Raw genomic sequence first — 20,995 nt, forward strand, 5'->3', positions numbered from 1 at the left:
AGAGAGAGAGAGAGAGAGAGAGGGGGGGCGAAGATTAGACAATGGTTGGCTGGCCTTTATTGAGCATTGTGTACACATGTGCTCACCATGGGCATATACACATTTGCTTACGCATGTTGGGCCTAATGCATGTTTATTATTTTGCTTTCAAGTCTCGAATACAGTCGAGGCTAGCATATTTTCAAGTTTGGCTAGGCCTTTGGTGATGTGAGAGTCGTGTGCAAATGTGGATGAATGGACATCCATTAGAGAGGGAGGGGTTATTAGTTGGCCTTTGGCGAGCACCATGTATGCATGTGCTCATGTATGGCCCCACTTATGCATGTGCTCATGCGCATGACTGTTCTTTTATCTTTGATTCTGGGTCACCTTGAATTTAGGGTTTTTGATTGCAAATGTGTTTATCGATTGTATATTGAGTAGCTTTGAGATTTCTCTATTAGAACTCTTATACTCTCTTGAAAGTTTCGTTAGTCATCATGGAACAAAGCAATGCCATGAACGATGTTCCAGACATAGTGCATTCGATGCCATTGAATGCATTTGATTCAATGGAATTAAAGAAAATGGCCACGAAATTGTCTCTTCGACGCTTGCTTGCTTGGAGCCTTTCGCATGGGTATGGAAGATAGTTTTGATTGTATTTACAACTAGGTGTTGTATACTTTTTTTGGAGATACTCATTTGTATATTTGTATATGTTGTTGCAGCCAAAATGTGGAGTCTAATAGAGTTAGTAAAGTTAGTGTGCAAAAAATGAAAGAAGTGGCAAGGCAGCAAGGAATGTGTGTTGCTAAATCTGTAAGAACAACAAGGGTTTGAAGGAACACAGAGGCTACTTCAAGTTCTTCGGACTTTAAATGTCTCGAGGCAAAGATGAATGAGTTGATGGAATTGCAGATGAGTTTATGCACTTGCCATTTACTCCGGAGAGCTACATGAACAGGCTAAGGGTTTATATAGTGTTGTGTGTGAGACAAAGCACACCCAAAGTGTTCTTCAACAAGTCTCGAGTGGTCTGGGTGCTGAAGTAAGGAAACTTTCGACAATTGTCTCTGAGACAAGCAGGTTGATGAATTTATTGGTGAATGATATGTGGGCATCATTTTGGGGGCTTGGAGATAACCACGACCCTGTGATTTGCCAGAGAGGTTGTCGACTACCATTCTTGTAGTTTCAAGTGAATGTTAATAGGTTTAATGCCTTGTTGCAACAATTGAGTCGTCAAATGAATGGTCACAACTAAGGGGGAGGACTTGCTTAGGATTAAGCTTTCTTTTTGGTGGTGATGTGTGCTTCCTCTTTGTGGGGCCTACATTGGTTTTGATGTGCCAAAGCTAAACTAAGTAAAATGTATTGGGCACTTGCAATGTGATGTGATACCTCTTTCTTGAGGTTTCGTCTATAGGAAAAGGCATTGTCTCTTGCAATCTAAATAGAACTTTGTTGATTTTTGCAATGTGATGCGTATGAGAGTAATAATTTGTATAGAATGCTTGGTGTTTGGTCTAATTATAATATCTGATTAAATTTAAAAGTTCATGTCTCTCCCTCCCTCCCTCCCTCTCCTTCTCTCCCTCTCTCCCTCTCTTAAGGTTTATAGGGAAAACTTATCGACTTGCAATCTAGAGAGAAAACTTAATTGGTTTTTGTATTTAAATGTTCACGTCTCTCCCTCTCTCTCTCTTCAATGTTTGGTTCAATGTATAACGACTTAGATTATATCACATTTTTTATTTTAAGTATGTTTTTGTTGCTCGGCATGAAACTTATAAGCTACTGTTGTCTTGCTTATTGTAAAGTGCTTGGACCACCACTTTCTTATGATGATATATGCTTATTTTTTGTGAAACATGCATCGGTTTTGAAATTTGTGTGCTGTCTTTTTGTGAAGTTGCATTTCACGGGCTAAGAAATTATGCAGGAACGCTTTTTATGTGACAAACTTAAACTAAGCTAGACTAGATGGATCAAGTTTAAAGATTAACTTATAGAAAATATTATTATCTCTTGCAATTTGTGAAGAGATAACTCTGCTGCTATTTTCATCATGGCAAAGGTAGTTCTTGAATCTTCATCAAGTCTCTATTAAGTACTGGCATAGTTTCGTGATTGTTGGTGTTGGTAATGATTTAAGAATCTTAATGTTTTGGGTATACTACGTATTCTTGTTGAATGATATATTTGGATTTGAGTTATAAGCTTGGGGGATCATTTGCTGGTTAGATAGAAATTTTCTTTGTCTCTCCTTGGATAAGATATCTAATTATATATGGAATATAAAAAGATATAAATTTTATTTTGAGTACTAGCGTTCCTTGCACGTAACAATGTGTTGATTTAAATAAATTACTGTAGTGTTTTGAATTATGTGATTCTAGATTGGTTCTACTCTCGAGTCTTTTTGAAAATACTAATCCCAATCAAGTCTCTTCTTGAAAGAATGCATGGTCTCTCTTGGCGTGCAGGCTTTGTGAGAATCTAATCAATATGGGATTTTCACATTGGTCAACTAGCAGAGATTATGCGTTATGTATTCATAGGCATAGACTCGACTCTATGCGGCATAGACGACGACATTTTGCTAGGCTTAGGACTCAAATGATTTAGCTACAAACAAAACATGGTCGAAGGGGACACAAAGATATGTATTCTGCTATGGTTGGGTGCCAAAACATTTCACAGAGAGAAGCTCTAGATCACGATAGTGTGATCCATGAGGGAGTTTAGAGTACCTTGCATAATATGCAAAATATGCCTTCTCGCATGGGGATTCTAGATGGGAATGGTGAATTGATTGAGAAACAATTTTCTTTTGCTATGAATTAAAATTGCAATACTGAAAATAGCCAAAATCTAGGAAATCTTGTGATTAACGAGTCATGTGTCAACAGTGGTCCAACCTTTAGCCCTCAAAATGGAGGTTTTTGTTCCATTTTGCATGCTTTGCCTACAATGGATATTTATCCCGCAACTACAATATTGCTATTTCAAGACCCAGTTGTGCATTCCATGGGAAGTCTTTTTGAGATGTGTGAGCGATGTTCGGCTAAATTGTGGAGATGTGAGACTCAAGTGCAAGGATCAGTTTTGTTTGGTAAACATTGTTGTCGAAATGGAACCGTTGCAACATCCACCGCAACCATTGTAGCATGATTTGTTGCATGGTATGTATCCTCAAAGTAGAATACTTAAGAATAATATACGGGCATATAATAGTGCTCTTGCATTTGTGTCACTTGGTGCCAATGTTGATGAGTTTTTATCTATTGCGGGAAATTCTTATACCTTTAGAGTGCATGGCTCCATTTATCATCGTATAGGCCCTCTTCTTCCTAATGCGCAAACGACAGGAATGGCCAAGATTTGCATAACTTTATGTTTATAATACTGAGCATGAGTTATCTAATCGATTAGGTGTTATGCCTAATTTATTGCCCAATTTACTTGGGGAGCTTCAATCTATGATGCATCAATACAATGTATATGTGCAAGCTTTTAGTTCCGTGGGTATGCAAATGCAAAACAATCCCTTGCATGATTTAAGAATGACTATTTTTGGCATTCATCAGGCTAATAGACAATACTCAGCTCCAATGGCAATCAAAGTTGCGGCTATCATGCCAGGATAAAGCAATGAGAATAGTTTCAATCATCGAGATATACATGTTTATAGTCGAGATGGATGATGTATTGCTATTTCAAACTTGCATAGGGCATATATGCCAATGCTATATGTTTTTCTTTTTCCTATGGGTGATGATGGTTGGTATGTAAAGGTGCCTTATAGTAATGTTAATATTCCAATTAATGTACATGGATTGTCTAATAAGGATTGTGTTACTCAGATGCAATTTTATGCATTTCGACTGCAAGTGCGTGAGGACACTGAGGTTTGCATGTTGTGTGGTGGCCGATTGTTGCAACGATTTATTGTTGATGCTTATTGTAGTGTAGAGCAATATAGGTTGGCTTGGTGTCATTAGAATCAATTAGTTTTGCGCTCGGAAGTTTATAAAGGCTTAGTAGATATGATGGGATTAATGGATAATGGGCCAATACAGGTTATTGGAGCCTTTGTTCATAAAAGGGTCGTTTTGCCATCTTCTTTTACTGGTGGGCCAAGGCACATGTATGAGTTGTACCAAGACACCATGGCTATAGTGCGGAGTAAGGGAAAACCATATCTTTTTATAACAATGACATGTAATCCAAAGTGGTCAGAGATAACTAATGCTTTGTTACCTGGGCAGACTGCTTATGATCGTCCTGATTTGACCACTCGGGTCTTTCATAAAAAACATGTTGATATGATGCATACATTGTTGAAAAGGAATTTGTTTGGAAATGTTGCAAGCTATGTAAGTGTGATTGAGTTTCAAAAGTGAGGGTTGCCACATTCTCACTTTTGTTGATTTTGGAGCACCCTTTTAAACCCTCTGAAGCATGCCATTATGATAGGTTTGTTTGTGTCGAGTTTCCTGATAAAGCAAGGTTTTCAGCTTTGCTTGAAACTATTTCAAAGTGCAATGTCCATGGTCCTTGCGGTGCGTTGAATCCCAAGAGCCCTTGCATGCGTGATGGTCAATGCACTAAAAATTTTCATCGGAGGTTTGTGAATGTGACAACTGTTGATAGCTCTGGCTATCCTATTTATAGAAGACAAGATGATGGAAACACAGTCACAATAAAGGGTAATACTATTGATAATCGATGGATTGTTCCATACAATCCTTACTTGAGTAAGAAATACAATGCACATATAAATGTTGAGGTATGCTCAACAATGGCAGCTGTTAAGTATTTATATAAGTATATATACAAGGGACATGATCGTGCAACCATTAAGTTTTCTGTTGGAAGCTCAAGTTTGAATGGTACAAGCATCCATGAAGTGGATGAGATCGAGAGTTATTTAGATGCATGATATGTTTTTGCTTCAGAAGTGTGTTGGTGAATATATGACTATGCATTGCACAATAAGAAGCCTAATATATAGCGGTTGCAGGTGCACTTGCCTGGTGAGAATTGTGTGCTGTTTCGGGATACAGACAATATATCATACGTTATGCAAAATGAAGATGTTAAGAAAACCACTCTTAGAGAGTGGTTTGCATGCAATTGTGTTCATCCAGAGGCTCGACCTATTCGCTATCAAGACTTCCCAGTGTACTGGGTGTGGAATGCACAGTGAAAGGTGTGACAAAGAGAAAGCGTGAAAATACATGCGGTCGAATATACTTTGTGCTGCCTACATGTGGTGAGCATTATTACTTGCGAATGCTCTTAACAATGTCTTGTAGATGTACATCTTTTGAGGATTTGTGTACTATTGGCAATGTGATGTACAATACTTTTAAGGAAGCTTGTATTGCAAAGGGAGTGTTAGAGGGTGATGATGAGTGTGCAATGTGCTTGGAAGAAGCTGCCTATGTGCAAATTGGTGCCCAATTACGTGCTTTGTTTGCTGTAATTTTGGTCTTTTGTGAGCCTGTTCAGCTTTGGGATAGGTTTATGGTACTAATGGTAGAGGATATTTTCTATGAATTGCAGCTAGAGCATACACATGTATCTTCTGCAAATCTGCACTAAGAGGCATCAAACAAGGCTTTATTGCATCTTCAGGACCTTTTGCGACAGCATGGGCGAAGATTGTTTGACTTTGATGGATTGCTAGAGCCTCATCGAACGGATTCTTAATTGTGTGCTAACCCTCTTTTAGAAGATGAATATGCATATGATATACTAGAGCAACGTAGAGTTTGTCTTTCTATGGAGGCAATGTTGAATGATAGACAAAGAGTTGCATATACTGCAGTTATGGATGCTATTGGTGCAAACTCTAGGCATGTTTTTTTTTTTGGATGGTCCTGGTGGATCTGGGAAGACATTTATTTATAAGTGTTTGATTGCTAGGCTATGCAATGAGTGTCATATACCATTGGCAATGACATCATTTGGCATTGCTCCTTTGCTTCTACAGGGTGGTCGTACTGCCCACTCGAGGTTTAAAATTCCATTAGATCTAAGTAATTGATCCAGCTGTAATATTCCTGTTCAGAGCAATCTTGCTCAGCTATTGAGATGGTTGAGCCTTATTTTGTGGGATGAGGCTTCCATGATTCATAGGTATGCATTTGAGGCAGTTGATAGATCTTTAAGGATATTATGAGTTGTGATAAACCATTTGGTGAAAAGGTCACTTTACTTGGAGGTGATTTCAGACAAATCCTTCATGTCGTGATGAAGGGCTCCCATGAAGAAATTATTAATGCGACACTATGTTAGTCTCATTTATGGCAGTGTGTTAAGGTGCTAAGGTTGTTTGGGAATATGCGGATGTCAACTGTTGGTGATGTAATCGATAATGGGTTTATTGGTTGGATTCAAGGGATAGGGGATGGAGTGGGTATTATAGAGAATTGTGATAAGTTACATATTCCATTTGGCATGGTATTAAAAGGACACTCTATTGAAACCTTGGTTGATAGTGTGTATAGTGAAGTATCCATTGTGACAAACTTTGGAGCATATTTCAGCAAGCGTGCTATACTTGCTGCGCGAAATACAAAGGTGACTTCTTTGAATCATCATGCATTGCAATTGATGCATGGAGAGGTTATGCAGTACTATAGTGCGGATTCGATTTGCAGAGACAGATGGTAGGTCATTTTTATACTCTATAGTAGAGTATCTAAATACACTAGATCTTGGAGGTGGGTTTCCTCCCCATCTATTGCTACTAAAGATGAATGCGCCTATTATTCTGCTTAGGAACCTAAATCCAAGAAAAGGTCTATGTAATGGTACACAATTATATGTAAGGCATTCAATAGAAAGGTGATAGATGCTGAGATAATAATAGGAACAAATGTAGGGGAACGAGTTTGCATTCCTAGGATTACTGTTATTCCTAGCAATTTGCAATTTCCATTTACTATGAGGCGGAGGCAGTTTCCTATTCAATTGGTGTTTGCTATGACCATCAATAAGTCGCAGGGCCAGACTTTGTCTATTGTTGGTCTTTACTTAAAGACACCGATATTTACACATGGACAGTTGTATGTTGCATTTTCAAGGGTGAAATCCTCATGTGGTGTGAGAGTCTTGCTGGATGAAAATGGGAGCATTATGAATGTCCTTGAATGTCACAACACGAACATTGTATACAAGGATGTGCTTCAGAAGATGCAATAAGGTGTATTGCTTTTTTGCAAGGATACATGCAAATATGTGTTTTTTTGGAGGGTGCAATGGTATGCTTGCTTTTCTACAAGGCTGTATCCATTGAAATTTGATAGCTTCATAGTCATTGCTTGGCTCATATGAGAAATGGCCTTTATGCCATGTTCAGTTGGTATATACTCAGTAACTAATTATTTCCTACACTATATTTAAGTGTTTACTCCACTTTTGTAGATGCCTACTCCATGTTGGGGCTATTATCCAACTTCTGAGTATCAGAAGGAACTACAATGTATCTTGCACGCGGTAACAACACATGATATTATAAGAAGAACGCTTGCAAGGATCATTGAGCATTTATATGATGATGTCAATATAGAGATTTTACTTCCAGCTTTTATTGAGGTGGTGCATTGTGGATATACTCAGTGTTTTCAAGTACATATGGGTGAAGCTGAATAGGATAAGAGGTTTCGACGATCTCACACTGATAGAATACCAAGGGGTTGGCCAATGTATGAATTTAAAGACCTTGATTGCTTTGTGATGCTACATCAAGCTATCAAGCTATGACAATGCCTGTTGAGTGGTTTGCAGGTGTTAGGCCAGGTATTGTTATTCTAAAGTTAAGTAATATTTGTCAATTATTAGATGTGTTTACATTTATATTGTGGATTTCTAAAATTTTAGGTGCAAGAAAGAGAGGAAAGATTGTCATGTCCCTTATAGCATCGCCAAGGCAAGGAGTGGCAACGGGACTTCATCACCTAACCATGTTGTGTTGGAGAGTGGAAAAATTTCCCATGTTTCCTCGAAGAAAAGAAAGCTTTGTTTTAGTCAGGCTCCCTATGATTTAATTTTTTTCGTTTTTTGCATTGGCGCAATCTCTGGAACAAACTTTGGTTTTAGGCTCTACTTCATCTATGTGTATTATTAATACTGAGAGTTTTTTTGTAATTCTTGGATACACTTAGACTTTGTAAGTGTGACATCCAGGGACAATATTGAGGTACTTCTAACTATTGCACAAAGCAAGTATGGATACAAGTTTACAAGTTTGGTGCATGGTCATTGCACATATATATGAGTGTCTATACACCTACGTACAAATGTATTTTTAGCCATTTATACATGCATATACAAGAGAGAGAGAGAGAGAGAGAGAGAGAGAGAGAGAGAGAGAGAGAGAGAGAGAGAGAGAGTGTGTGTGTGTGTGTGTGTGTGTGTGTGTGTGTGTGAAAGGAGGGGGGAGAGATGTAAAAAGGGTGAGAGATGGAGGGGTTGGGGGTAAAGGAGAGGGGTAAGAAAGGGGAGGGAGGGGGAGAGGTGAAAAAGGGGGCAAAAGGAAGACATAGAGGTTGTAGAGGGAGAAGAGAGATGAAAAGGGAGGAGGGAGGGAACGAGGAGGAGATATGAGAGAGAGAGAGAAAGAAAGAAGAAGAAAGAAAGTTATATTAACGTCTACAACAGGCCAAGTTGGCCTATGAGACCAAAATGTTGCATACAAAATGTCTGGGAGATTTCAAAAGTCCCAGTGAAGCTAACATTTATGCTATGTTGAACTAAATTGAGTAGGTACAAAATGAGAGAGAGAGAGAGAGAGAGAGAGAGATGGGTAACAAATATATGAGAAGAGTCACTGAGAGAGAAGGGGGGTGAAAAGGGGTAGGGAGAGAGAGAGGGAGAGAGGCAAAAAAAAAGTAAGGGAGATTCAAGATAGAGAAGAGATAAAATATGCATTTTGTATGTCTTTTGTTTGTGGTCAGGTGCAATGTTATTTCTAATTGTAACATGCAAAGCAAGTATGGGTAAAGTTTACAGGTATGGTGCATAATAAGAGGTGTTGAATACATATGTGAGTCTCTATACACCTAAATGCAAGTACATGTCTATCCTTTTGTGCATGCATATGAGAGAGAGAGAGAGAGAGAGAGAGAGTAAAAATAGAGGGGAGAGATGCAAAAGTGGTGTGAGGGGTTACAAATAGAGGAGAGGGATAAACAAGGGGAGGAAGGGAGAGATGAAAAGGAGGGAAGAGAGGAAGTGATGGGTGTTGTAGAGAGAGGAGAGAGATAAAAAAGGGAGAGGGAGAGAGAGGGGAGAAGGTCAGAGAAAGAGAGAGAGGTAACAGATATGTGAGAAAATTCACAAAGAGGAGAGGTGTGAAAAGGGTAGGGAGAGAGAGAGATTGGCAATAAATAGTGAGATAGATTCAAAAAAGAGAGCAAAGAGGAGAGGTGTGAAAAGGGTGGGGAGAGAGAGAGATTGGCAATAAATAGTGAGCATGCATGTGACCTCTTACGCTCAAGGACGCAAAAGAAGAATATGTGTTCATGCTATGGTCGTGCAATTTTACAGATGTTACAACTATATAGATGTTATAGTTGTGCAATAGAAGTGAATTATATGGTGTTTTTACACTCAAGGATGGTAAAGTTACTATGCAATAAGAAAGCAAAGTTGCCATGCGAGAGCACAGCAGCTTCGCTTCCCTATTGCCCCGCTTTGCCACAGTGAGGGTGTCGCGAAGCGAGATAGTGTTCCTTGCGCACTAGTGAATGAAATTAAGGACATATTAATGTCTAGTAGAGGTCAAGTTGGCCTAGATGGTAAATCAATAAGTGCATGTCCTTGATATCATGCAAATACTAAAAAGAAACTAATTCTAGTCGAATGCACCCCATGACTAGGCCCCATGGGTCATGCTATAAGGCTACAATTGTGTTGAACAATCTACCCAATTAGTTGAGCTATTATGGATTGTGGGATATGAGGCCTCTCATGTCTAGTTGTTATCATTAAGCTACCCTCTTGTGGCACAACTCTATGATGTCATGAATGTGTTGAAGCAATTTTAAAGTGGCAAAAGCTTCTTTTGGTTTAGTTATATGTGCTTTGTTTTGTTTCACTAAGAGATGTGCTTCTTGGGTGCACAAAGATGCTAAGGATTATTTTCTTTCATGAATGACATGTATGTTGGAATGTAAAAGGTGTAGTTACTAGAATTCAAGTTTGCCCTATTCCACTTCCTCCTCTTATATTTTGCAATGTGTGGACTTTGTGTCACAAGTATGAGCCAAGGACATGCCTCAATATCCATATAAAGGGATCAAGCATATGCTTAATGAGATTGTAGGTTCAAGCATTGTCCGGTGCATCAGTGGGTAATATGTTCACATGATGTGTTTATATGTGTCTAAGCTCTTGCCCACCTAATTGGTTCCAATCCCTCATGTGGTTAAACCACTGTGAAAAAACTTGATTATTTAATCAACTTTTAAATTCTCTTTTCAATACATAGGACAAGCATGAGAGCAATGGTGATACCTTATGGTGTTTGGAAAAAAGGGTGTCCTCAAAGGGAAGTTAATTATTACAGGACGTGAAAACTTTTTGAGTTTAAAATATATTTCAATGTAGTAATATATATCTCTAATATATATTAACAGAAGGTTTTGGGGGGTCCATGGTTTGGAAAGGAAATTCATATTTTTCTCATTTATTCTTTAAGTTTATATACCTACATAATAAAGATGGAGAGGAGAATATAGCACTTTAATCAAAGAGAGAGAAACTTGATCTATGGTAGGCCAAGGGGATGAATTTCAAACATTATTTCAAGTATTTTAACTTATAGTGTGCCAAGGGACAGAATCTAGAAAATGTAGAGAGAGAATGCAAAAAAGGTATATTGGAATCTTAATATCATGAGACACCGCTTGCTAAAAGGAGAAGCCTCTTGTCCTTGGGGCAATGCATTGCCTTGATTCACACATCTTTTGAGTACTGCGATAAGATAATAAGCCGTTGAGTACACATGCATAAGGTACCAATGTTTTTTACATTAATTAGAGGCATCACCATGGAAACATTTCAGTAGGATTGAGTAGCATAACTAGCTTGTTCAAGGCATCAAGATATCAATTTTTGTGTCAATTGACCTCATTAGCTTTCTATAACCTTTCAAACCCTATTTGACACCTCAAAACCCCATTTATGGTGGCAATTTTGAAGATGATGAGCTATAACCCCCTATGTCTTCATTTAGAGCTTTTATTAGCATCATTTGTAGGCTTCAACAAATTGCCCTATTGATATTAAGTCCAATCTGAAAATCCTCAAAGAAGAGGTTGTTATGGTGCCACTAAAGACCACAAATCAAGCTCAAAGCCTTATGTACAAGAACCATTGTTACCTTTTTTCAAAATTGGACAAATGCATCATAAAATCTCATATTCATGAACATACCTATTGACAAAAGCTTACATGCATGGAGCTTCAATCTTTTGAGTCTCAAATCTATTTATGTTTGAGTTATCCTCAATTGACATAGGATTCAAACTATGGAGATGGTTTGTTGGCACAATATACCAAGTGGTGAAAAGGATTGATCATTAGCTTCTCTTACAAAAAAGATTCATTGGTGGCATAGAAGATTGATAAGCTTCTCATGAAGCTTTCTAAATTAGGTTGTGTGTAACATGGTATTTCAACAACCTTCCAAAATAAACATCTCGTGAACTCTATTACCAGAGTCCAAGAGTAGTGCCACACACACACGCATGCACGCATGCACACGCACATGCACACGCACACGCACACACACACATAGAAAGAGAGAGAGAGTGTGTGTGTCACCTACACTTCCCCTCAAAGCTAATCCATCCACTAGTTGTAGGTCTATTAATCTCATTTTGGAAAGCAGACTAAAGAAGAAAACAAGTGCAAGATGTTTAATGATAAATATTGTGGAAGATGTGAAAAGATATTCACTAAGTTGAGATGGGGATACTTGTAAATTTTCAAAAATATATTAAGTTTCAGTTGTATTGCTTGAGAGCAGGGCTCACTCGTGTTCAAATTGTATCACTCTTATTTAAGAGAGGGTCCAAGATTAGGCATCTAAATATACACATACAAGGATAGGGTGGCCAACTTTTGGGGAAATCCTAAAATTTGAGTCCATTTATAAAAGGTAAGAATTGAATCGAATAGATTATTCTTGCATGTGCCAACTTTTTGAGAGAGAGAGAGAGAGAGAGAGAGAGAGAGAGAGAGAGAGAGAGAGAGAGAGAGAGAGAGAGAGAGAGAGAGAGAGAGTGTGTGTGTGTGTGTGTGTGTGTGTGTGTGTGAGTGAGTGAGAGTGAGTGAGTGAGTGAGTGAGGACAATGAGGGACCATTAAAGAACCTCTTCTCCAACTCTTGCATTATTCTCTTCTTCTTCTCTTCATTTCAAGTTGCATTAAGCAAAGTGATTCAGATAAATGCCATCAAATGCTCCATAGCCAAAGAATGTGAAGATCCCATTGTAGGCCCTAGACGTAGAAAATGAAGCATTTCTCCCTTGGGCTAATTGACTCGATAAAAAATTCTCCCTAAAAGTACTTGAAATCAAATAGTATATGCTTGAACAATATAATCCCCCTACTTGAGACTCTAAAGGCATTCCAACTTTTAGGCATCCATTCGATCCTACAACAATTGCTTGTTGAAAGAAATCTTTGCCAAATCAAAAGTAGCCCACCCTTGCTCCTTTGCTAGCCATGCAGTCGCCTTCTTTTGCATAGTGGATTCAAACACTACCTTCTTGTGAGCTTGATCATTTGAGGCTCAAAAAGTGATACCATAAGCCACCCCAAATTGCTAAAGAAAGGAATTGGGATCCTATGATGCTAATCCCATGAACTTGAGAAAGGGCACTCAAGCCATCATTAGAATATAATAAAGTTGTATAGAAGGAATGACTATGGGAGCCACTAAGGAGAAAAGTTGGCATGCGAGTTTTAGTGCTCAAGAATCCCATCTTTGTCCAACACCTCGTCTCAATCAGGGAGGTGAGTAGTGTTAGAACCTCTAGAGTAGTTGCATGCTACTACTCACGTTGTGAACACAGCCTAACCATAGGGATAATGAGAGGTATCAAGGCAAACCTTGAGAGCTCATGCACAAGTAGACTCATGAGTGAAAAAAAAATCATTGTGGTGCTAATTGTAATTAGGAATAAAAGTAATCAAAAAATAAAGATATTCACCATATCTGAACTTGACACAGGAAATTGCATGCATAATGAACATTACCACATTGTAGAATTTGAGACAAAAAAAGGGGAAAGAAATCACAATCAATGATTACATACATTGATGCTCAGAAACATATAGTACAATATCACATAGAATTGATTGCTTTATTGAAAATTCCTCATGAGAGGGTTAAAGTTACATTGGTCAATTAGCAAATTCTAGAAGATACAACTATCAAATCATGACTCATGACTCATGACCCTTCGGATTTTGGTCGATCCAATATTTGATCCATTCAGCACTTCCACTAATTAGCACCCAACATCAAGCACATGGTTGTGCTCTCAATTGACTCAAGCACGTGGCAATGAATTGCTTCATATGATCCTACTCACAACAACCCACTCATTGACCACACATTTCTTATCATCCTGTTGTCATAAATAACACCATTGTAGCGCCACCTTTGCCAAAAATAGAGATTGTCAACTTATGTGTAATAGTTGGCCATGTGGCTTGATAGTTAATAACCCATCAATCTCACTATCTTAAAACCTCACCATGCTATCATTAATAGTACCCACACACAATGGCAATCCCACGAGGCTCAGTCCACGTGTCATAGGGGATAAGTACAACTCACATATTAGTCACCACTATGCACACAATAGTACGCATTAGGTGCCTTACACACTAGTTAAGTCATTACACAAATCCAAACACATTTGTTTGTCACATTACATACATTACACAACTCACACACACTAGTTCACATCACCTACATGCTCATTACACTAAATACACTACACATCATTCACACATACCACACTACATTAGTCACATCACACACTACTCTAGTTACAAGCTACATGCACTGTCCCCCCGCCAACACACACACACACACACACACACACACACACACACACACACACACACACACACACACACACACACACACACACACACACACACAGAGGCATACATTCCAAACCATCACACACTACAACACCACATAATCTCCACACTCCATTAGACACACATCACATACACTTCACTCTACACCCTTGTCATTACTAGGGTTAGGACCTCCCAAGTAAGAACAAATGGTGATGTGTTCTAAGAATTATAACACATAGCTAGCTTGCATGAACCATGCATTAGGTTGGTGGATTAGGATAGCAAAAATTTAGGGTTTCCACCTTGGCCAACAAGCACATCCCCAATAGCCAAGTATAAGAGGAACCCTAGACTCAAACACCGTCAAGTTTGCAACTTGAACCCATAAGGTATAAATTACCACTCAAAATTAGAAGAGTGGGCAAGGGAAAACTCTTTGCTAACTCTCAAATGGAGGTAAGCACCAAAGGTTGAAAGGAGTTAGAAATCGAGCCCAAGAACATACATTGAAGTGCTCATATTGAGGTTTGTCAACTTAAGAAATTTGAGGGCACTTAAGGAAACATTGGAACCACCTACCTCATAGATAAAAGCCACAAGCTTTGGAATCTCCTACTTGAGAACTTTGAGGGCACCTAAGGAAACTTTGGAATTGTGCCTACCTCATGGATAAAAACCATAAGCTTCATTCTTGATGCATCACTACCATTAGCCCATTGGATTTAAGGAGTATGTCATGTAGGTTAGGATCCATTCATTATTGCATATTAGGCACACCACACTCTACAGTTGCATCACCGATTTTTGAAGTCACATAAGACTAGGACACTCCATTGTAAGACCTTAGGAATTGTGTGACACAAGTTGTGTGTGTGATCATTAGCTTGCAAAAGATCAAAGAGTGAATGAAAAGATTGTAATTGTTCATTTGACTATTGAACTACCACATTTTACTTTTGGAAAGTAGAAAACCTATTTGAACATGAATGCACATTAATTCACAATAATTGTTTTAAACTCACATTTTTTTGTAAAAGAGAAAGCCTACTTGAGCACAAAGACTATGCTAGGTTCTTAACTTAAGACAAAGGTTGAATTTAAGAAACCCTTATAATAGGGCAAACACAACTAAGAGGAACCGTTATCAGTAAAAATAACCCACTACACAAAGGGCCGAAAAACCAAACACACTAAGGACAAACCTTGTAAATTTAAAAGGAATCGGAAGAAACTACTTGATAGGTGATATGACTTTACCTTGAGTTAAGGGCCACACTTGCATTTCATTTCCTATTAGGACACTATGTCCAAAGATGCAACAATGGAGGAAGAATCACTATAGTTGCATGTCTACACGAAGTTTTAAGCCAATTGAATAACCTATTTGAGAGTCTTTGGCAAGTACCTAGCATGCCAAGAAAACACTAAGTCTTTTACATGTCTCAAACCACCAATAGGCATACTGCCTATACTTAGAGAAAAAGAGGACTGTACTTTAGTGTTAGGCACACTTTTTGTGGAAGAAAATGTGTGGGAGAATGGAAAAATGTGGGGTTGCTATTCTTGGCTATTGGGCTGCTATAGGCATGTATTCTGAAGGGTTTTGTATGGGCAGGGTTGCTCTTGGTTATCAAGATAGAAGAAAGAAGCATTGTACAAGGTATACTTTACATGTATGAAGCTGAACATTAAGAGACACTTTGGGGTTGATTAAGGGCTTCTTTGAAATCTTCTATATGTTGAAATATATTGTTGCATAGGCAAAGAAACAGGGTGGCACTCCTATAGTACTTCTTTCTTGGTGTGTGGCCAAACTTGCTCTCTTTTTGTTTCTTGCTTCTTGCTTCATTCTTATGTATGAGAGAGGGAGAGAGAGAGAGAGAGAGAGAGAGAGAGAGAGAGTGTGTGTGTGTGTGTGTGTGTGTGTGTGTGTGTGTGTGTGTGAGTGAGGGACTGTGGAGAAGCTCTTCTTCTCCTCTCTTTTCTCATGCACATGGCTATGGAGCTCGAAGCTTGGAGCTTGGAGATAGAGCTTGCTTGAAAGCGCATCTTGGATCATGGAGCTACTGGTGAATTTATGGGAGGAGGCAACTTCATCAAATTCAAAGGTAAGCTCACTACACTTGTGTGTGTGTGTGTGTGTGTGTGTGTGTGTGTGTGTGTGTGTGTGTGTGTGTGTGTGTGTGTGTGTGTGTGTGTGTGTGTGTGTGTGTGTGTGTGTGTGTGTGTGTGTGAGAGGTAGCCATAGCTCTTGGCTTGAAATGCTCAAAGGAATAAGCAATTTGTGGGTCTTGGCAGTGTGCTTGAGAGGGCGCCGACAAAAGCCCAATCAAGGGTTGATTATAGCATAGCTGCTTGGTGAATTTGAGCAAAAATATGCCTAGTTGGATGGCACAGTGCAACAATCTCTTGAATATTAAGAGTTATTTATTGAGTTCGCAAACTCTACATTGTAGTTGAGTCTGGAGCTACTTTTGGGGGATGAAACTATAGAGCAAGGTTTGCAATTAGCTTGGAAAGATGTAAAAGACATTGTGTCTATGATGGTGAAGTAGAAAAGGAGAAGGGCAAAGATGCATGTAGGTAGTGTTTCTTCACCTATAAATAAGGCAACTCACTAGCCTCCATTGTGACTTCAATGAAGGATGATGTAATGGATCAATTGACGAAGGGCATGCGAGGCTTACAACTAAAATTTAGAAAATTGGAAGAAAAGGGTAGTATACAAGATTGAAGTTTTAGACTCATGAGGCCTTTGTACCATAGATATATTTGGTGCAATAGTATGGAGCATGAATGCAAAGACTATGAAACATATAAGGGCACTTTTGATAAATATATGATTTTTTTCAAAGATGGAAAAATTCAATAGCATGGAACTAGATTGTCACTCAACCCGGACTTTGGAAATAGTGGTATGTAGAAATTGGTAGATGAAATGACTTTTAAAAATGCATATACTGCAATAGAGGCTACAACATTTAGATTGTAGATTGAGAATACTTCCAAGAAGGGTTCTGAATGAGAGATTATGTTGGGCAAGAAAATGAAACCTTGGTCACATGTAATGCATACTATAAAGAAATGAAAAATTCTTACAAAGGAGTTGAGCAAGGCAAGGAACTATATTTAGCAAATGACAGAGAGAGAAGGACACACCAACCCTCACCTACTTCCAAGCTCTATAGTGAAAGTGAAGAAGAGATAACACTTTGGTGATTGAGGATGAGAATGATAATAGAGTCATTGTCAATGTTTTTACTTCTAGTAAATTTGTTAAGAATTTATCCAATATAGTAGGCTTCTCTCCACCCTATGAACCTGATTATGGTGTGCAACTTAATAGCCTCCTCGAGCCTATTGAAGAGGTGGTGGACCAAGGGATAGCAATCAATCATGCTAGTACAACTCTTCTTAGCTAACAATCTCTCTTATGTAGTCAAGAAGATGAAGAGGGGAAGTTTTCTAGTTGTTTCTATGAGCTATGAACCTGTGAAGCTCATAGGAAAGTCCATATAGTGATCTCCTAGCTAGCAGAGCATTGCTCCTATTGTGGTTTTGGATGGATCGATGTGCACATGGAAGGTAATTCATAAAGAGAATAGATAGAATTTTCATATGCATGATTCACAATATAAGGACCAAACCATGTCTTCGAAACTTTCTTAATAGTGCTATGTTGATTATCCAAGCTACTATCACATAGGAGCTCCCAATCTCTTTCTTCCACAACTCTTGGATGAAGTCTATGCTTTTTATCAAACCCATATTTATTCTTTATCCTGGCTTCCTTCAGCCTCATCGCTATAAGCTCTATATCCTCAAGTATTCTCTCTAGATGTCAAATCCATAGAGTAAAAAACTCTTCTTTGCTCATTCCTTCTTTCCAAGGTAGTACCTTCAATGTAGCCGTAATTTCTTCTATCGGCATGATGGCCTTCTATCCCCACATCAACTTTATAGGCATATAACTTGTAGTAGCACTATGAGTGCTATGATCAGCCCACAAAATGTAAGGAAGTAGCCTTGGCCACTCACATATCTTGCATGTACGTACTTTTGCTAAAGCCTTGACAATTAGTGGGTGACCTCTTTCATGTTGGGGGTTAAAGGCCAGCTTTGCTTAGCTGCCTACATTTACTTGTATATAGACCCACACACCTATACATTGTAGGTGGCAGGCACTCATAATTGTCACTTTATTCTTTATTCTCTTAGTGACAAGTAGAATAAGGAAAGGTAGGTTGCATGTTGTGACTATTGGAGTTCCCACATACCAGTCTCTCTCTTCTTATGTGAATCTCCATACTCTTGCTCTCTTTTTACTTCTAATTGTGCTTCTACCTTCCACTCACCTTTCTATTGTGATATCAAAGCAAGCATTTGGGGATCTTCATCCATCATTTGCTTCAGCCCATGAAGAAGCTTCAATTCAAGATTTCATAGCAGCCACGCAGAGGTATGCATTAGTTCTATTGATTCTTAGTTCAGTCTAGCTTGCTCCTACCTTATTTAAGCCCTTTTGGGGAACCATTTGAGCTTTGAGAAGTAATCCATTAAGCCATGACCAACCAATAGTAGCAATAGGTACACCATCAACATTAGCACACTTTGAGTTTGTGATAGTCTTTGGTATTAGTGGTTTATGCTTGTTCACTGCTAGTTGCGTTTTGTATGTTCGAGTTGTGACCCAAAAATCCTTGGCAGTGGGATCTTGCTATCTTGTCTATTTTTCCACAATTGGCTTGACATACACTATTACATTTATTACATCGGTGTTGTAATTACTATTTTGAGCATTCTTTTGAAGAGAAGACACTTTACTTTGGCATTCTTTTTATTGTAGTTTATGGATAGCTATACCCTCATTTGTTGCAATCCTTTGCCCTCCCTTTTAGATCAGTTTTGGGACTATTTTTCTATAATTATAGTAGCCCATACTCTTCTCATTTGTATTCCTTGGTAGTCATTATGGCAAGTACTTCTTGTGTATCAATTGATAGTGCTATTTTCAACACTGAAAAGTTTTATGGCAATAACTTCCAATATTAAAAGATGCAAAATAGGACAAGTCTTGGTGCAGAAGAAGCAAGCTAAGCTATTGAAGTTAGAGGGCATAAAGCCAAAGCTTTATGATGTAAGATTGGGAAAAACTTGATGAGCTAGGCAAGTGCACTATAATTTTTTCATTATCACTGCATGTATATTTCAATGTCATTGACATGGAGGGTGGTGCTTATGTATTATCAAAAAAGATTTGTGATCTTTGTGACAAGTAAAGTCCTGCTTTTCAATTGTAGAAGCATGTGAACCTTCCCATGAAGGAGGGTACACCTATGTCTACTCTTTGGAATGAGTTCCACTCTATTTTCAGCCAACTTGTTTCGTAGGACATCAAGTTTAAGGTTGATATCAAATCTTTGCTCTTTCTTATCACATTGCATAAGTCATGGGATGCTTTTCATACTATTATGAGTGCTAGTCCCCTTGAGGGTGGTTTTAAATACCGTGATGTAGAGAGTGATCTACCAACAAAAGAAGTAAACATGAAGAACATTGATGCAGCCTACACTTCTCATGCATGGATTGTTATGGGAAAAAATGGTGGAAATGGTAACTATGGTAGAGACTTACAGTCCAATAGGGGCAAGTCTCAATCTTGTGGGCAATCTTGTATGCCCCATAGTTGTAAGTCCTCTTTGATATGTCATTATTGTGGGCAATAGGATCTATTAGGCCATAGTGCCATAAAATGTGCAATGATAGGTGTAATGAGAAAGATAAGGGAAAAGTACATGAAAATGTAAAGTCCACTAAGGTTAACCTAAGTACTACAGAGCACATGAACATGTCCATTCAGGAAAGAGTCCATATTATGCTTGGTGAGGCAGACTTACCAGACACTTTTGGGTTGAGGTAGTTAGTACTACCATACATCTCATTAGTAGATCTTGCACTGCTCTTGGTTATAGAGTTGTAATGGAGATATGGTTTGGGAAATCTCCCTCATATGCACGATTATGTCTTTTGGATACAAGGTTTTTTGCCATTTTCCCAAAGAAAAGTGCAATAAGTTGGATTTAAAGTCTGTAAAATGCATCTTTCTTAGATATGGGGATGCATGTGAGATGGCTATCATCTTTAGGATCCACAAGCTCAAAATTTTATCCATAGCCATGATATAAATTTCCATGATGATAAGATGCATATGAGACCAAAGAAAGTGATTAAGATACATAGGGTGATTTTTTAGGAGGGGCCTTCTGTCATAGTATTGTCAGCCCTTGTGAGACAACCTACTACATTTATTGATATAGTGGCCCAAGATCCACTTGCTGTGCAGGATCATGATGTTGGATAGAGAGGACATGCCACACATCCCGAGCCAGTTTTGAGATGCTCTACTAGAGCTCCACATCCTCCTGATTGTTATGAGTGAATGGAGTGAGTCTGGAGTGGAAGCACATGAGTAGAAGCAAGGGCTATGGTGGAAGGGGAGAGAGAGAGAGAGAAGATGTGAAAACTCCAATAATCACAATGTGTGACCAACCTTCCCTTCCCTTATTCAAATGTCATTGAAAGAATAATGAATGAAGTAATAGTAATGGGCACCCACCACTGTAGTATATAGCTATGTGGGTACTGTTAGTGTAACTAATACACATGCACCTAGATATAAGTGTCTTTATCCCTAACAATCTCCCACTTAAAGGCAAATGTGCCCCTAGTAGCAAGGAGAGAACGAGAAAAAATGTGAAAGTACAACAGGTTAAGGAAAGGTGTCATCTCATTCAATGCTCATCAATTTCCTAAGGAAGGAAAAATGCTCCATTGAGAGGCTTTTTATAAGTAGATCTATAGGATTTTGGTCAGTTGAGATCTTGACAAGGTCA

Source organism: Lygodium microphyllum, chromosome 2 (assembly GCF_053477565.2).
Source record: "Lygodium microphyllum isolate KBCC chromosome 2, Lygodium_microphyllum_v1.1.10, whole genome shotgun sequence".
Taxonomy (NCBI): domain Eukaryota; kingdom Viridiplantae; phylum Streptophyta; class Polypodiopsida; order Schizaeales; family Lygodiaceae; genus Lygodium; species Lygodium microphyllum.